General features: G+C 43.8%; 1 long non-coding RNA gene across 2 annotated transcripts in view; it reads right to left on the bottom strand.

Annotated features, from left to right (window-relative positions):
* Positions 1-17037, bottom strand: part of LOC105749142 — a 309126-nt gene extending 292089 nt beyond the window's left edge. For both annotated transcript variants that reach the window (XR_004231547.1, XR_001120378.2), the window contains exon 1: positions 16807-17037. This is a non-coding gene — a long non-coding RNA (uncharacterized LOC105749142). The remainder of the gene's footprint in view (positions 1-16806) is intronic.
* Between the last annotated feature and the right edge of the window lie 901 nt (positions 17038-17938).

Genomic DNA, 17938 nt, shown 5'->3' with positions numbered 1-17938 from the left:
AAAAGAAGGTTCTTGAGGATTTGGAATCCCAAGACTTGATCTGGAACCCCAGCTCTGCTCTTTCCTGTCTTTGTGACCTTGGGAGTCCTTTCACTTTTCTGGAGCATCTATAAACTGAGGGGGTTGGAACTGAAGGCCTCTATGAAGGCCCCTTCCAGCCCCTAGATCCCGGTCCCCAATGCCAGATGGGAGCTGAATCCGTCGGAAATGCTAAAGTCATCATGAGATAAATTGTAAAAAGAAAAGAGAGCTTTGGAATACAATCCTGCACTAGGACAGGCTATGGGACTTCACTGGCATCTGGAACTCCCGGAAGAGAATTCCTCCCATGAGTACAAGTCTGACATATATAGTCTTCTTTGTATTTTTTTAGGTTATACGTATACACTCATTCTTTCCATATTTCCATATGAGTCATGTTGGCAGAAAAAAGTCAAAGCAAAGAAAAAACCATGAGAAAAAAAAAGGAAAATAATGTGAAAATACTATGTTTTGATCCACATTCAGTCTGCATAGTTCTCTCTCTGGACGCGGATGGCATTTTCCATCTCAAGTCTATTGGAATTGTCTTGGATCACAAAGTTAGCTGATCATCATACAATCTCACTGTCTCCGTGTACAATATTTTCCTGCTTCTCCTCACTTTACTCAGGATCAGTTCATGTAAGTCTTTCCAGGCTTTTCTGAAATCAGCCTGTTCCTCATTTCTCACAGCACAATAATATTCCATTATTTTCATATACACAACTTATTATTCAGCCATTATTCAATTGATGGACATCAGAAATATACAGTCTTAACAACGAAGCTTAAATTCTAATAGTCATGTGGAAAGAACCATCTGCATCCAGAGAAAGAACTATGGAGACTGAATGAGGATCAAAATATAGTATTTTCACCTTTTTGGTGGTGGTCGTGGGATTTGTTTGCTTGGGTTTTTTTTCTCTCTCATGTTTTTCCCTTTTGTCTGATTTTTCTTGTGCCACATGACAAATATGGAAATATCATTTAGAAGAATTGCATATATTTAAGTAAAAGTTGATTACTTGCTGACTAGGGGAGGAGGAAGCAAGAGAGGATGGGAGAAAATTTTGGAACCCAAGGTTTTGCATTGGTGAATGTTGAAAACTATCTTTGTGTGTGTTTGGAAAAATAAAAATATTTTGATAACTAAAGAAAAAAACAATGAAACTTAAAGCATTCACAGAGCAGTATTTTGGACTTTGTGATTCCAAGGTCATAAAACTAGCAAGTGTCAGAGACAAGATTTAAATCCAGAGCTTTCTAAATCTTAGGCCAGGACTCAAATACAACGTCTTCCTTCACTCTTGATAAACTTGGTGATCTTAGTCCCAGGTTTCATCCATCACCTCTCTGAGAATAATTTCAAAAGCTATACCATGAGACAATAGATTCCAGGTTAGAAGGGACCAACCTATTCATCTGACTAATGTGGAAACTTCAGCCCAGAGAAATCAAGTGATTTTTCCATGATCACACAGGTAGAGTCATGATTCTAACCCATGTCATTCAATTGTAGAATCGGTGATTCAAATCATGTAGGGATATAGAGGAGATCAAATCCAACCCATGAGAAACCTGATGTTCAAGGACTTATCCAAGTCACACAGTGGCAGAGGAAATCTCAAACCCAGATCCTTTATCTCCAAATCCTTAATTCTTTCCATTGTTCTAGGCTGCCTAAGCTCTGGTACACTTGCGTTTCACACTCCCAGGCAGATATTTCCCTGGATATCACCCCAGCTTTCATGGGTGACCTTTTCCAAAACCAAAGTCATTCTCTTTCCCTTGGAATCTCTTCTCTCTCCTGACTTCCTAACCTCATTCAATGGCACAACATTGTCCCAGTCATCAATCCAATGCCTTCCTAGACATCTCGTGGCATTTTCTCTCCTCCCTTGTATCCGGTTCCTTCCAGTTCCCTCTATGTATTATTAGTGACCCAGTACGACGAATTCCATCTCTGCAAGATCTCCTCTGTGTCTTAGGGCAAAAGATGATTTGAAGAAAGAATCCTCTAAACTTAACGATCGTTAGATGTGAAGAGAAAATAATGGAGGTTTCCCGGGAGGCAGAACAGCTTTGTAACAGAGACAGGGAAGTCAGGAGGAGGCTGTTCAGTTTGGGGGAAGATGACACGGAGTTCGGATCCAGGTCTTCTGCCTTCCTCTCTTCTCAAATCCCCTCTCCGCCCCCATCCCTGCCACACATCCTCCACCAATGATGAAGTTCTTTTGTTTGAAACTAGGTCCCTTAGGACTCTCCTTCTGCTCTCCCATCCCACACATCAGCACTAGTCTCTGAACAGCTATCGGGTCCAATCACAGCCGCGTGTCTGAGCCAAAGGCACAGGGATAATTCTGGGCCCTGGGACTGTTCCTGATGGGTGGCTGGGGGGCATCCTCACCAGCCCTCTGTGCCTCAAGATGATTCTGAGGGTCCAAGGGGAAAAGCAGGTTAAAACTCAATATCCAACAAACAGCTGCTGAACCTTAAGAGAACAGTGGATGCAGTGTTGGACTCAAAAAAACAGGTTCCAATCCTCTCTGACATTTACCAGCTTCAGAGCTGGTGAGCAAATCACTTCCTTTTTCTGACCCTCAGTTTCCACATCTGCAAAATGGGAATAAACTTTAATCTACCTTATAAGATCTCGATGGAACTCAAAAATAATTATAAAACTTTTCAAACTTTATAGCGCTGCAAATGGTAGCTGTTAATATGTTTCTACAAGAAGATGGGGCAGCAAGGTGGCACAATGGCTAGAGCCCTGTACTTGGTATCAGGAAGACACATCTTCATAAGTTCAATTCTGACCTCAGACACTTACCAGTTGTATGACCCTGGGCAAGTCATCTAACCCTATTTGCCTCAGCTTCCTCATCTGTGAAATGAGCTAAGGAACGAAACAGCAAACCATGGCAGGATCTCTACCAAGAAAACACCAAAATGGGGTCATGGAGGAACAGATATGACTGAAACTCAACAATAACAAAAATAGGAGCAAAAATAGTCCTCCTGACTTCAGTGAGCCATCTACACTCTCCCCCACTCTTCCACACCACTCTCCTCCTCTCTTCTAACCAACCATATATTCCTTCATGACAATTGACTGAGCATGGGAGGAGTTAGAAGTTGAATCTAGAGGCCAGTAATGACCAGAATTAAGAAGTCAGTACGCAGGTGAAGTTGGAAGTCATTTAGTCCATCACATAAATACCTGGAGCGTGGATCCCCTTTATAAGGGAACAAATGGTCAGCCAACTTCCAGTGCAAAATGTGGAGTGACAGATGCTGACTTTCAGTTGTTCTCTAGCTGTTTTCTTGTGTGTGTGTGTGTGTGTGTGTGTGTGTGTTCACTTGTCTCTCTAACAAGAGGGCAGGAAGGATAGCTTTTATTTCCTCCATACTTCCCACAATACATCCTTCATTTCACTCATTCATCAAGATCAGTGAGAATTGCAAGATGACAGGTCACTCTTTCAGTCAAAAACCTTCAGTGATTTTCCATATTCCCAATAAACTATACATCTCTAATCCTGTCATTTAAGGCCCTTCAAAGCATGATTCCAACATCCCTTTGCAGCTATATTTCATACTCCCTCTTTTCGTATCCTTTTGTTGTTGTTCAGTCATTTCAGTCATGATCCCATTTGGGGTTTTATTGGCTTTTTATTTTTTTATTTATGGGTTTTTATTGGTTGTATTGGGATGGATTGTCATTTCCTCCTTCAGCTCATTGTACAGATGAGGAAACTGAGGCAATCAGAACTAAATGACTTGCTCAGGGTCCCTCAATCAGGAGCTCTGACCCCAGCTGGCCAGCTTGGTATCCTGAGTCACAAAAGAAGACTTCTAAGACTTCTCTTTTGTCAGCTGTAGAATGGAAGATCCAAACAGATGATGGATTAAGTCAACAACCCTCAGGTCTAATCCTACCTCTTCCATTTGCCTTTCCAAAGCTCTTCCAGCATGAAAGTCGATGAAACTTATCAAAAGGGAAATTGGGTTCAAAACCCAGCTCTGCTAAGTTATTTTCTGTGTGACCCTGGACAAATCATTTTCCTTTACTGGATTTGGGTTTCCTCACCTGTAAAGTGAAGGGGTTGGACTAAACGACCTGTGTGATCTTTTTCAGCTCTAGATATTGATTTTACAGGTGAAGAGACTGGAGCCCAGAGAGGCAGTGACTCCCTTAAGATAATACAATACTCCAAAGCTATGTTCTTTCCATTGCCAGTCTTATGATTGTGGATGTGGGTGGAGAGGGGGTTGGGGGGAAGTGTGTGTGTGTGTGTGTGTGTGTGTGTGTGTGTGTGTGTGTGTGCATTCTATTCTATTCACTTGTATGTGTATGGATGTCTCACTAATTCATCTTCATTCCCAGGCTGGAAATATTCAATTTTCCCCCAACAGATAAAAATCTTGGAGAACTTTGGAGTCCTTCATCCTCCTTATCCTCCTCCTTCCTGGCTGTGAGGAAGAGAGAACATATTTCTTTACCAGAAAAAGAGAAGGAAAATGCCCTCTGTAGCTGAGGACACGAGAGATTCCCCCACTCAGCAGAGTGGAGGACAGAAGGAGGAGAGGAGACACTGTGGAGACAAATAGCAGTAGTTTGCTCATAAACTTAATTTATCGGTGATTAGGGATGGGAAAACAAGGATAGGTCCCCCTCCAAATCAGCAGTCCATTGTCTGGAGAAAGCTCCATCTGTCCTGGGGACTGTGGGGAGAGATCCCAAGGCCGGTGGGGAGAGGAGACAGGAGCCTTTGACAGATGAGAACAAAGTCATATTAATCCCAGGAAAGTAACATAGATTTTCTTTTCTGAAAATAGCTGAACAGGGTGAGCACTATGGAAGCAATGCAGATGGCCACCTACGTGAAAAAACTGCCCCCCCCAAAAAATACAGGAAAGTACCCTAGATATGAACCTCAGGAACCTGGTTCAAATGCTGACAAGGAGAGGAGAGGGGAAGGAAGGAGAATGGAGGGGAGGATAGGACAGAACAGGACAGGATGGGATGTTGAACTGCCCTGCTCTGAAAGTCTGTATCTTTCCCTCTTAGAAAAAGATGGGTAGCGAGACTGAAGGGAGCCTTAACTCTAACCCATCACTCTCAGCATGGATTGATTGATACATTTCACCAAGAAAGACTGGCTTTGTTTCATTTTTTGTTTTTGCCTCTCAAGCTCTTGAAACATTGCCTGCCACAGAGGAAGAACCTGAAAAATGATTGTAGTGATTGTCACTGTGAAGAAATGGCTCATGGTTTGGGGGAAATTGCACAGAATTACAGAATTCTCCTATTCCAGAGAGGAGCCTTCCATGACAACCCGAACAAGAACACCATCTACAACATGGCCAACAAGTTGTCACCAGCCTCTGCCTAAAGACTTCCAATTAAGGGGAAGCTGCTGCTTCCCAAAGCAGCCCCCACCACTTTGGGAAAGTTCTAATTGCTAAGGAATCATTCGTGACTCAGAGCCTCAATTTGCTCTTTGCAATCTCTACCCAGGGTACTAGTTCAACCCTCCAGGGCACAACAAGGCACATCTGGTCCATTTTCTTGCTGACAGTTCTTCAAATAGACAACCATCATCTCCACACACACTCCCTTCTCTATTGTCCTCTCCTGACTAACTTTCCCTGCCAGTCTTGGGGTCTTTACGAGGCATCCACAAATGACCAGAAGCCTGGTACTCACCACATATCCATAATAAAGGAAGCAATTTGGAAAGAAGTGGAATGAATCGAGGCAGAGAATGATGTCTTTTGGAAGTATTCTCATTTGCGACTTCACTTGGAAATTTTTTCTGGAATGTGCTGAGAAATATTTCTGGGGGGGGGGACACACTCTTAAATTTAATCTAATTTTTATTATTAGCATTTCCCCCTTACATCTAGACAATCACCAAAACAATAAAGCAAGCCTTGAGATGGATGGACAGTTAGGTGACACAATGGATAGAGAACCAGGTCAATCAGGGAGATTTGATTTCAAATGGAACCTCAAATATAGCTCTGGGACCTTGGGCGAGCCATTTGGCCCTATTTGCCTCAGTCTCCTCATCTGTTAAAAAAAATAAATTGGAAAAGAAAATGGCGAACTGCTCCAGTATCTCTGCCAAGAAAACCCCAAATGGAGTCACCAAGAGTCTGACGACTGAAAAGACCGAGTAGCAATGCTGTGTATTATTTGTGGATTTCCAGGTGTAAATGTTCACACTGAAAACTTAATAATCAGGGTTAGAGCTAGCTCCAGCACACCTGTGGTTTTTGTTCCTTGGTTGTTCTCACTCTAATTGACTTGTGTGGGAGTCCAAAATAAACCTCCAGATTGAGAAAAGCAAGGGGCCCTTAGGCCAAGCAGCTGGTGGTGATTAATTGAAAGGGAAAGCCACAGAAATGGTTTTTAGGGTTTTTTACAATGAAATTTTACAATGACTATTAAACAAAAGTGAGAAGTACTTTCTAACTCTAAATCAGAGAGGCACTTGGGGCAAAGACTCTGCCCACCGGGAACAGGAAGAAAAGAATTAAAAATAAACCTCATCTGAAGGAACTCCTTATTTGACAATCCTCTCTGGTCATCAAAGGACCAGAAACACTAGAGACAAAGACCTCTTTTTGGAGAGGAATAATCTTGGAGGCCAGGTCGAAGCTCAGATAAAGTGACACACTCTCCTGTAAGGAAGAAAGCAGCTAGAGGTATTCTTCTAGTCTAGTAATATGTGTGAGGGCCTCCCTTCCTTTCTAGAAAAATATATTCAAGCTCTGGACTCTACACAAGTATAAACAGATGGATGGATGGATGGATGGATGGATAAATGGATGTATGGATGAATGGGTGGATGGATGGATAAATGGATGGATGGATGGACAGATGGATAAATGGATGGATGGATGGATGGATGGATGGATGGATAGATGGATAAATGAATGAATGAGATAATTTTTTTAAAGAGCAGATCCTCTCCTTTTTTCAGTACAAGGAAAAGATGGCAAGCACTTCAACAAAGGATTCCAGCTGAGACCAAACACTAACAGAAAAGAAAAGCTCCACAATATTATTCCCAATGGAGCCACACCTGGCAATGACCCTGGGACAAAAAGAACCAGGAGAAATCAAAGTCTAGATGCACACCCCATGGAAGTTATGAAGAGATGGGCCAAGGAAAGAGACACAATGAACTTCCCTTAATGGCAGGGGCTCTCAGTGTCAGACACATGAATTACCAGACCAGACCAGGGAATTATATTCCCTACAGTGTGCCCCTCTGGATGTGTGCCCTGGCCATATGTGTGCCCTCTAGATGTGTGTGCACACCCTTCCACACATACCCTGTAAGACATTTTCCAAAAAAATAAAAAAATATACATCATTATATCCTCTCCTCCCACTGATCAGGGTAGCACGCCCCAAGTTTAGAAGACAAATATTGTACTGGTGGTTCTCTTACTAGGCTATATCATCAAAGCTTTTGTTTTGAGCTTTGTTTTTTCAGGCAGCGTGTAGAACTTGATAGAATACTGAACTGGGGATCAGAACTACCCGGATTCAAATCCTGTCTTGCAGAACTTGCCACCTGAGAAATCATTCAACCTCTCTCAGCTTCAGTTCCTTCATCTGTTAAAAAAAAAAAAATGGGGTTGGAACCGATGGCCTCTAAAGTCCCTTTCTACAATCCCCAAAACTAAGGACGTTCACTTGCTGACAAGCAAATGTAAATACACTAAGGGGATCTCATAGTGGACATACTCTGGAGGCAATAGTCCTCGCCACTTCTATGGCAAGAGCGTCACAGCAAGCCCCCCTTCTCAAAATGCTCTCTCATCCTGCACAGTCCTAAGAATCTGGCTCCCAGATAGGAACAGGTCTGAGCCGGACTACCATCTCCTTAGTCTAAGAAACCTTCCTGTTGTATGTATTTCGTCTGATGATGATCTGAGACAGTAGTGATCAGGTGAGAGCCCCTTACACTTAAATCTCTGGATACTTGTTGAATATCTCCTGTGGGGACTTGTTGCTCCTGTACTGATCGGACTGATGGGCTAACTCACCTTCTGGCTCTTGAATTCAAGATCTTTGATCTCATATAGGATCTATATCTTATAGAATCTTAGAATTCAAAGATCCTATAAGATGGGAGAGGGGAAAGCTTTGAATAATTCTTCTTTGTTCATTTGTTTTGTTTTTTAAAGCAGAGCAGTGTTCTGTGATGCTTCCTGGTCAAGGAGTTGCTGCCTCTGGCAAGCCCCCAGGATGGAGGACAGAGAAGACAGAGGTACCTAAAAGGTCGGATCTTGGCTATACCCCCCTCCATCCCAGAGAGGACCCCAGGGAGATGACACTCTCCTCCTTCCCTTCCTGCCCCCGAGAGAAAACATGCACTGTCCAGTGATCCAGAAAGTTCCTGTTCTCTGTGGCCTCTTGCACTGGGGACTGATACCGGATGTTTTTCTTGAGCCTTTCCCAAGGAGTGAGGACCGTGGACAGCAAATTCAATCAAAGTGAGAACCAGCTGAGTTCGGAAGAGGAGAGGCCGCCTGCCCAATGAAGATTCAGGTCTGCTGAGAAACGAGCCCTCCTCCCTTCCCTCTCCCCCAGGCTGTGTTTTCTCCCATGGCCGAGACAGCCAGGCTTGTCCCTCTCCTCAGGACAGAGGTGGTGACTCACCTCTCTGGCTCAAGCCCCAGTCAGAGGATGCTCTGATGTTAGAGCCCGAAGGGACAACAGAGATCCTTTAGTCTCTTTTACAGCTGAGGAAAACGAAATCCAGGAAGGGACCTCAAGTCATGTGGTGATGAACCCCCCACCAGAGGATCTCTCTACTATCCCATATTCACCCAGGCTTCGGGAACCAGCCCAGTTCTACAGGTTCTAAATGAACTTTGAAGCACCCAGAGAGATTTCGAGCTGGAAAGGAGCTTGGAAACAAGATAATCCTACCTCCCCATTTCACAGATAAGGAAAATGAGGGGAAGAATTATTAAGTGATTTGTCCAATGACTCATAGCTAGTAAATGACGGAGGTGAAATTTGAACCCAGCTCTTCCAGTTTCAGAGTTCTGAAGGAAAATGGGCCATAAGAAAAGAGAATGAAGATGGTGGTGGTATGAGCTGCCCCACACAGAAATGGAGGCAGCTCATGGAAGTTTGGGGACTTTTCAACGGGACAATATGGTGGAGTAGAAAGAACCCAGAATTTAGTCTGAGAAACTAGCTCAAAGCTTAGGCAAGTTAATCATTTTTCTTCATCTGCTAAATGAACAGAATTGTAGGTATTCCATGGTTTCCATTTCAGACCCATAATCCTATTTATTATTTGGGTTCAAAATCTGACGACTTCTCAGTGTGTGAGAAACAGTTACTTCTCATTTCTGGGGTCTCATCTCCCTCATCTGGGTCTTCAGCATCCCATCATCAAATGGAGAAAATAGAGAGACTAACTCCCTTTCTAAACAAAAACCTTTGATCTGGATCCTCAATAAATTTAAAATCGAATTATTGTTTAAAGTTTCTCAATCGAGTTGATTCCATGGGACAATTCAAGATTGCACACTCAGAGTCCTCCATATGTCTTCTTATTCACTTAGACTGTAAGATGCTTGAGGTATGAGCCTCCTTTAAGGGGGAGGGGAGGTTCCCTTCCCCATCCCCATACTCAGTGTAGAGCTCTTCACACAGGAGTTTCTCCAATGATAGTGAACAGAATACTCTGGTAGGACACTGAAAATTAGAAGAACTGAAATCTGGTTCTCATTGTGTGCTCTTGAGCCAGTGATTTAGCACTGTCTCCTTTTCTTGTGTCCATGTGAAATGTGGCTAAGAGTAGCTGCCTAATTATCGTTGAGGATCCAATGAGATCACAGGGTGAGGAAACTTTGGAAACTACCGATGAACCATATGAAAGAATAGAAAAGATTATTATCATCAAATACTTGTTAGCTAAAATCAACTAGCAAAAAGTGTAGGGCCAGAATGTGTGAGAGAGAAAGGAAAAATAATAACATAAGTTAAAAAAAGAAATGAATCTATAAGTTTCCTTAAATCTGTGTTTAGGTTACAAGAAATAAAGAAAAATTTAATTAAACACACTGAAGGTACAAAGAGGTCAGAATGGACCTCAGACATTAAGCTAATTTAAATCTGCTCATTTTACAGAGAAGGAAACTGAGGAATCTGAGATAAGCCATTTTTCCAGGTAAATTAGGGCAACAGGGTGGTAAAGTGGATAGAGAACCAGATATGGAGTCAAGAAAAACTGAGTTCAAATCTGGCCTCAGATTTCTCTTACTAGTTGTGTGACCAAGGCAAATCACCATACCCTGCTTGCCATGGATTTTTCATCAGCCAAAATAAGTTTAAAAAGCAGATATCTTTTTGAAAAAAAATCCCAAATGGGGTCACAAAGAGTCAGACACTACTGAAAAATGATTAAATTACAACAAAAACCCAGGTCACATGGGTGGGAGGGTCAGAATTCAAATCCAAATCTTCTCTCTCCAAATCTATTCCACCAACAAGGGAAGAGAAGGATACTCATTCTATCTTCCTTCTTAGAGTGGGAAGGTACCTCAGACAGAATCCAACCTATCCTTGAAGTAAAACTGACTTGAAATGAAGGGAAGGAACATGAAGAAAAATGAGACCCATGTGATTTTCAGTTCCAGACAAACTGGTCCATTTACTCTTCCCTACATACACTCAGTCCCAATCTTCCTTCAAGGACTTCTCTGAAGTTTAGGAGCCACGTCCCAATGGAAATGCCTAGCTGTTAGTGTGCTCTTGCTTCACAAATTATCTCAAGCTTGCTTCTCTAAGTACTTGTTGGAGCCCTACTAGAATGTAAGCTCCTTGGGCACAGGAATTGTTTTCCATTTTCCTTCATGATCCAGCACAGGCCCAGAGGGGCTTAGGGAAATTCATGTGGCATTGAGTGGAAAAATACAATGAGGGGAAGAGAAGGGAAGTGAGATGGAGTAAAGCAGAAGCACTGACCAAGCTGTCTGAGAAGCCACTGAGAAGGTGGAAATATCAGCTACTAGGATGGGGGATGAGGAGGGAGGGGGAGAAATTATTAGTCCTGAAAATGGTCTGTGGCAGATAGTGAAAATTAGATTATCACCATGATGTGGGAGGGCAGGAATGAAGGAAGGAAGGAAGGAAGGAAGGAAGGAAGGAAGGAAGGAAGGAAGGAAGGAAGGAAGGAAGGAAGGAAGGAAGGAAGGAAGGAAAGAGAAGAAGGAATGGAAAGAGAGAGGGAGGGAGGAAAAGAGGAAGGGAGGAAGGAAGGAAGGGGAAGAAGGGGAGGTGGATGAGGGAGATGAGGAAGATGAGGGAGAGAGGGATGTGCTAAGAATTTTATAAATATTTCATTTGATCCTCACAACCTCCCTGGAAAGTAGGTATTATTCTCATTTTACAAATGGAAAACCTGAGGCAGACAGAAATTAAGTGACTTGTTCAGGGTCACACGGCTAAGTTGTGTCTGAGACCAAATTTGAATTCATACCTTCCTGCCTCTGGGCTATGCTCTCTCCACTGCAACACTTGACTTCCATAGTTTCCATAGAATTAAAATTTGGGGTCATTTAAAATGCCCCAGAGAGGAATATGGTGACATGAGTAATGTCAGTGAGTGGATTTCACCAAACAAGAATTAGGCTAGAGAAATGGCTGGAAGACTATCATCAAGAGAATGGGGGTGGGCAGAGGGTGTAGAGAGATGCTCAGGGCCCATGGTCTCTACTGGGATCTGGGTGTGAGGGATATAGAAGACCCTTACCCAAAATGACTACTCAGAGATCACTCAGTAGAAAGCAGAAAGGTTGTTTATTAAACCTCCGGAGGATGAGCCATCCCATCGCGAGATAAGAAAGAGAAAGCTTGCAGTAGGATACACAACTTTTATACAAGAGATTACATCACAAGTAAGAGAGCATTGAGAAGGGAAGGGGGAGGCATCTAATTGGTTGTTGCTATTTGAAGAGATTGGAATGGAAGGTTTCTGTTTCCCAAGATCTCCTGATTTCTAGGAAACAGAAAATCAGACCTTCAGGCTTAATCAAGCAGATAATGGGCAAGCTAATAGACTAAATATCAATAAATGCTAAATACTGATAAATGTCATCAGCTCAAGTTAAGTAAATATGTTTCTAGCTGGCCAAGGCTCAAGTAGATATGAGCCTGCACATATTATACAGGTCATAGGGGAAACACAGAAATAATGAAAATAAAATACAGAAAAAGAATTCACACATTCCTGTAAGTTCTTCACCTTATCTCTCTATTCCCCACATGGGCAATGGCAGGAAAACCTGCCCCTGGTCTTGTGAACTACAGCTGGAGCCAATGGCCCCATAGGTTGGGTGGCAGTTCCACTGGCTAGGGACAATAAGAAGCAGGCTTGGGCTTTATTCAGTGCCGACTTTCCTAAGAACCAAAGGATGCTCCTGTGATAACTTTATGTATATTTAATATTCAATCATGTGTATAAGTTGTTCATCCCCTCCCCCATTAGAATGCAAGCTCCTTGAAGGCAGAGGCTCTTTTGTCTTCACATCCTCAGAACCTCTCAGAATACCTGGCACACAGTAGGCACTTAATAAATGCTCATTGAATCAAATATATTGTTCTATTTCGTTTTCACAATGTTCCCATGGGGATGAAAGGGCAGATTGACCACTTTCTTTTATGTAAAATAAAACACATATAAAGAGATGTAACTCATCCCAGGTAATAGCAGAGCTGGAGTTACAAACACAGCCCCAGCATCTCCCTTCTGCTCCTGCTGTTCCCATCAGCCCGTGGCTACTTCCCCACCAAGCAGAAGAGTTGGTCCACAGTGGCTTCCAGAGTGAGCAACAGCACCTCCCATCTTCCCCTTTGTCCAAACTGATACAGAAAAGGGTAAAAGTTGTCTCTGAGCCCACGACCTAATCTGCTTTATTTCCCTGACTTCCTATTCTGTTCCTGAAGTGAAGCTAATTAGCCCTTGGATCGGAACCAAGGATTACAAATCACACAACAATCTTCCTGAAGAGAAGGGCAGAGGGAGAGAATAACGAGGAGTTCTGGCACCCGAGTAAATCCAGTTGGGGTGTACCTTTGTTTTCATAGAGGATGGAGAGAGAGGCTCGGAGAGGACAGAGGGAGAGACTATAAGAGGATGGAGAGAAGGGCTGGGAGAGGATGGAGGGAGGGGCTCGGAGAGGATGGAAAGAGAGGCTCAGAGAGAATGGAAAGAGAGGCTCAGAGAGGATAGAGGGAGGGGGCTAGGAGAGGATGGAGAGAAGGGCTGGGAGAGGACAATCTGCCCCAAGCAGATGCAGTTGCAGAGGGAAGCCCACAGGAGGAAGGGAGGCCATGCAGCCATGCAGAGTCTTGACAGTGGACAAGTCCAGGAAGAAGGGGAGGAGCGATATGTAGAGAGAGAAGGTTGGGACCTTTATGATTCTGCAAGGAAGAGAGACACCAGGAAAGGGGGATGTTGGGCCAAATGGTAACCGCAGAGAGGAAATCTTAATGCCCCCTTAAAGTTGGCCCCCTGGGGCAAAGCCCTAGTCATATCACCTCAGTTGTGGCTCTGGGCAGAAGCTCATTCCTCTCCCTGCCCCCGATGTTGCTCAGCCTTCCTTGTATCGTGCAGCATGGGCTTGGACGGGATGGTCCAATGGGCGGGGTCAGAAGGCCGGGTTTCAACTCCTGTTTTAGTCATTGCCTCCCATGTGAGCCGTTGGAGTCGGGATAAACAAAAGTCCTTGGTCTTTATTCTTGGTCTTTAGGGGTAGAAGTGAAGGGGATGGACGCAGGATCTCCATGACCTCTCCTCTTTGTCTCCTGCCCAGAAGTGACCCTGGTTAGTCTTACCCCGCTCTTAATCCTTCCCACAATTCTCTGTGCACACCAAAAGATGGAGCCAGCCCAGAATAGTGGGAAGGACCATTTTCCCAGCACATGCCCATAGAGTATTGTCCAATCGGTGGTTAGCCTTAAGTGCTCGGTTGTCTAGTTCCAGTGCATCTACTCAGTTTCAGCCCTTTACAGCCTTGGAACAGGTTTGTGTGTGCATATGACCAATGTATGGATGTATGTTTTTAAGACTAAAATTATATCAAAACTTCCGGACATTCTGAACACATGTACGAAGTATAGCCATGTGATACCTTGTGTGTTTACCTATGATGTATACCTATGGTATAACGGGTAGCTGTAGCCTGGCACATGGTGGGCAGTTGATAAGCGCTTGTTGATTGACTGAGAGTAGCTCAAAACTGCATTTGTAACATCGTCTGCACATTAACTCCCATTGGAAAGTGAGTTCTCTGAGGTCCGTAACCTCTCACCTGCCCATTCTTTGGATCCTGGGCACTTAACCTGGTGCAGAAGGTACTTAATCAGCATTTTAAATGCCCATTGACAGACTGAGTGTCTGTATGATTCCCAACCGGCTGCCGAGCCGCTCTGGGCCTCAGTTTCCTCATCTGTAAAATTCATCGGAGAAGGAAATGGCAAACCCTCTAGTACTTTTGCCAAGAAAGTCCCAAATAGGGTCACAGAGATTCAGATATAAAACTCAATGTGGTCCTTTCCGGTTTTAAGTCTGAGTACCCACAACATACGGCAGAAACCATCGATCTCAGGGCAGGGAGGGGAAGGGGGGAGCCAGATAAGGCTTTCCACAGAAGATGGAGTGTGCCAGGAGCAGCCTTTGGCAAACATCATAAAGGATTTGCCCTGAGAGTCTCCTAACTCATGAGTTTTCCTTGTATATGTAAAATACGGCTCCCTTTGCAAAAGTCTGATTTACTCAGTGAACTTTCCAAGAGCTCCATCTGTCACACAAAGAAAGCCCAGGAGGGAGCGTCAGCCCTGGGCCAGGGCTCCTGGCTTCAGCTGGGGAAGACAAACAGCCCATCCATCAATCCGGGCCTGCCCCCAGCTTGATTGTGTAAGAAAACCATGTCCTTCTATCACAGACTCTGGGCCCAGCCCAGGGTAGGGGCAGGAGGATGCCAAAGTGGAGTTTTAACTGAAGCGGAGCCTGCTGGGAAATTCCTCCCAAGTCCCCGAATTGGGAGGGCCCCTAGAAGTCCTGTCGTCCTAGGGCAGTGATGCACCGTGGGGAAGCTTGGGGTCTGAGGACCTGTGTTCAAATCTCAACTTTCCCACCGGGTCCCTGGGTAATCTTAGGCAAGTCCCTTAGCTTCTCTGTAAAACATGGGGATCTCCTCCCTCCCTCATAGCCCTGACCCCGTGATCCTATGACCTAGTCAAGCCTGTACCCAAATTTCCCAATCTCCTTTTCAGCCCACAGAAAAATAGTCATCCAGTCTTGGCTCAAAGACCTCTCGGGAGACAAGAACAAGCTCATCATGTCCCAAGGCAACCCAATCTGCTTGAAATGGAGCTCATTGCTACAACTTTCTTTTTCTTTCCATAAAACCTGAGTTTTCTTCTTTGCAATTTTTATCCATTATGCTATTACATATATATATATATATATATATATATATATATATACATACACATATATGGTATATATAATGTATGTATGGTATATATATGTGTGTATGATATATATATATGTGCGTATACACACACACACACACATATATATACCATATACACACATATATATGTATATGTATAACATATATATTATACACACACACACATACACACATAGAGAGAGAGGGGGCATCAGGCCCTATCTTCTGTGGGAAATCTCTTCAAATCCTTGAGGAAGAAAGAGTCCTACCAGCTCTGTGTCTATGGGTCTCTTCTTCAAGTTAAATGTCTCCAGATCCTCGAGTTTCTCTTCATGGGTCATGATCTCAAGGCTCAAAGATTTCGACCAAAATTAAGAGAGAAAGGGATGGGGAAGAAGAAGAGATAGACAGATAGACAGACACAGAATAGAGCAAACTTCCCACTCGCTAGGGAAAGAGAGAGAAATAAACAGAGACAGAGAGAGCATGTATAAGAGACTAAGGCAGAGAGACAGAGGTAGATTCAGAGGTGAAGAAGGGAGAAATCTCAGCTCTTCATTGGTCAGAAAGAGGTAATGTCTCCTCGCCCTCATTCTCCCTGCATTCTGTGAGAAACATTAAATAAAGAATGTCACAGAAGCTTGAAATACGGGCCCAATTATATAGTTTTCACTATCAAGGAATCTTCTAATGGGGCTCTCTAAAGACAACATCTTTAGTCAAAGGATTACATTGAAATAAAAAAAAAAAGTCAGAAACCATAATAGGACAATGTGAGAGATTTGGGAGAAGTTTAGAAGAACTTCCTGGGACTTCTAAAATCTCCTGTGGCCAGGTAGAGTAAAACTAGACCTATGTCTTAAACAATAGTTTCTTTCTTTGTTTCTTTCTTTCTTTCTCTTTCTTTATTTCTTTCTCTTTAGACTGAGCCCAGAAATGGGAGAGAAATGCCTTTCTCCCTTCACCCCACCTCCACCTTAACTCATTTACTCCTCCAGACATGATGCAAAGGAGAAAGGTGTCTCCCTCACGGATCCCTGGTCTGCCTCCCAAGGTGGAAGTATCTTGCACCCCAAACTCTACCCCAGAGAAGATTAAAGGCTCGGGAAGTTTGATCTTCAGCTCTGCTGTGTGGGAACCATTTACAAAAGGAAAAAAAGTTCTTAATATCTCCACTCTGGCCTCCAGTCCCCCCCACCAAGAAGTTATAAGGCAAGGAAATACTTTACTTGAAAGAGATTGTTTTTGTTTTAGTGTTTGTTTGTTTTTTCAGAAATAACTTACACGATAAGCGCTGATGACCCGAGTCGATCAATCTTGAGTCCTTTTCTGGGTGTTTCATTTTCTTCAAAGGATGTGATGAGAGCCCTTGGCCAGAGAGGACCTGGGCGAGCAGGAGGGGTTGAGAGTAGGGAACAGCCAGGCTGGGGGAATGTTGATTCCTGGTGGAGCCGCCTGTCCCGTCTCCTGGGGACTCGGGCCGGAAGCTCAAGGGACAAGGCCTGGGCAACCTGACACTAGGCAGCCGGCCCACTGAGTTTATTTTTATGTCTCCTTATCGGTCCTCTGGTGCTCAGGAGCCCGGGAGGATGGCCACCCAACCAATCAGCTGCAGTCCCTGTGATCTCATCCAAGGCCTTATCAGCCTGCAGCAGGCAAAAATACAAGGCCATCTTGTCAGATCCATCTTATTCATTTGAAATTCTATGCAAAAGCATAGAATCTTGGAATGAAGGCGCTTCAAGGGACCTCAGAGGTCCAAAATCATAGATTATAACAGCTTGACATTAGCCTCTGTCTATATGACCCTAGTTGAAGGTCAAAGGATCACTAACTCCCATACAACATTCAAAGTTAACTCAGGAACAGGATGATCACACATTCTGGTCCCAGCTCCTCCTACCTCTATCTCTTGGAAACTCATCCCCTGCAAGAGATCTCTGATCACTAATGCAAAGGGGCAAATTCCGACTTGGAGTAAGGAAAAACTTGCTCCAATTAATTATCCAAAGTGGAATGGACCCCCTGAAGGTGGCTGGATTCACACCCACTGGAGTTTTCAAGCAGAAGGGGATAAGCCTTGGTAAGGATGAAGAAGAAGGGGTTCTTGTTAGGGAACATTCCTTCTAAATCTGAGCTTCTGTGAAGTGGCAGGGTCTGAATCCAGGCCCTCCCCCCAAGATGCTTTGGCTGCAACATGGCCATGGAAAGAGTCGGAGCGCTTGGGTGGGAATTCTAGGTCTTTTGTGTGACCTGGGTTAAATCATTGAGCTTCTCTGAGCCTCTGGTTCCTCCTCATCTGTCAAAGAGTTGCATTCAATGATCCCTCAAGTCCATTTTGATCCAGATTCTATGGGCCCGGGTCCAAGTATGGGGTCCAACAGTCACAAGCTGGACAAGCCATTCCATGTCTTTT

This window comes from Sarcophilus harrisii, chromosome 2 (genome assembly GCF_902635505.1).
Source record: "Sarcophilus harrisii chromosome 2, mSarHar1.11, whole genome shotgun sequence".
Taxonomy (NCBI): domain Eukaryota; kingdom Metazoa; phylum Chordata; class Mammalia; order Dasyuromorphia; family Dasyuridae; genus Sarcophilus; species Sarcophilus harrisii.
This window is presented reverse-complemented; position numbering and strand designations above follow the sequence as displayed.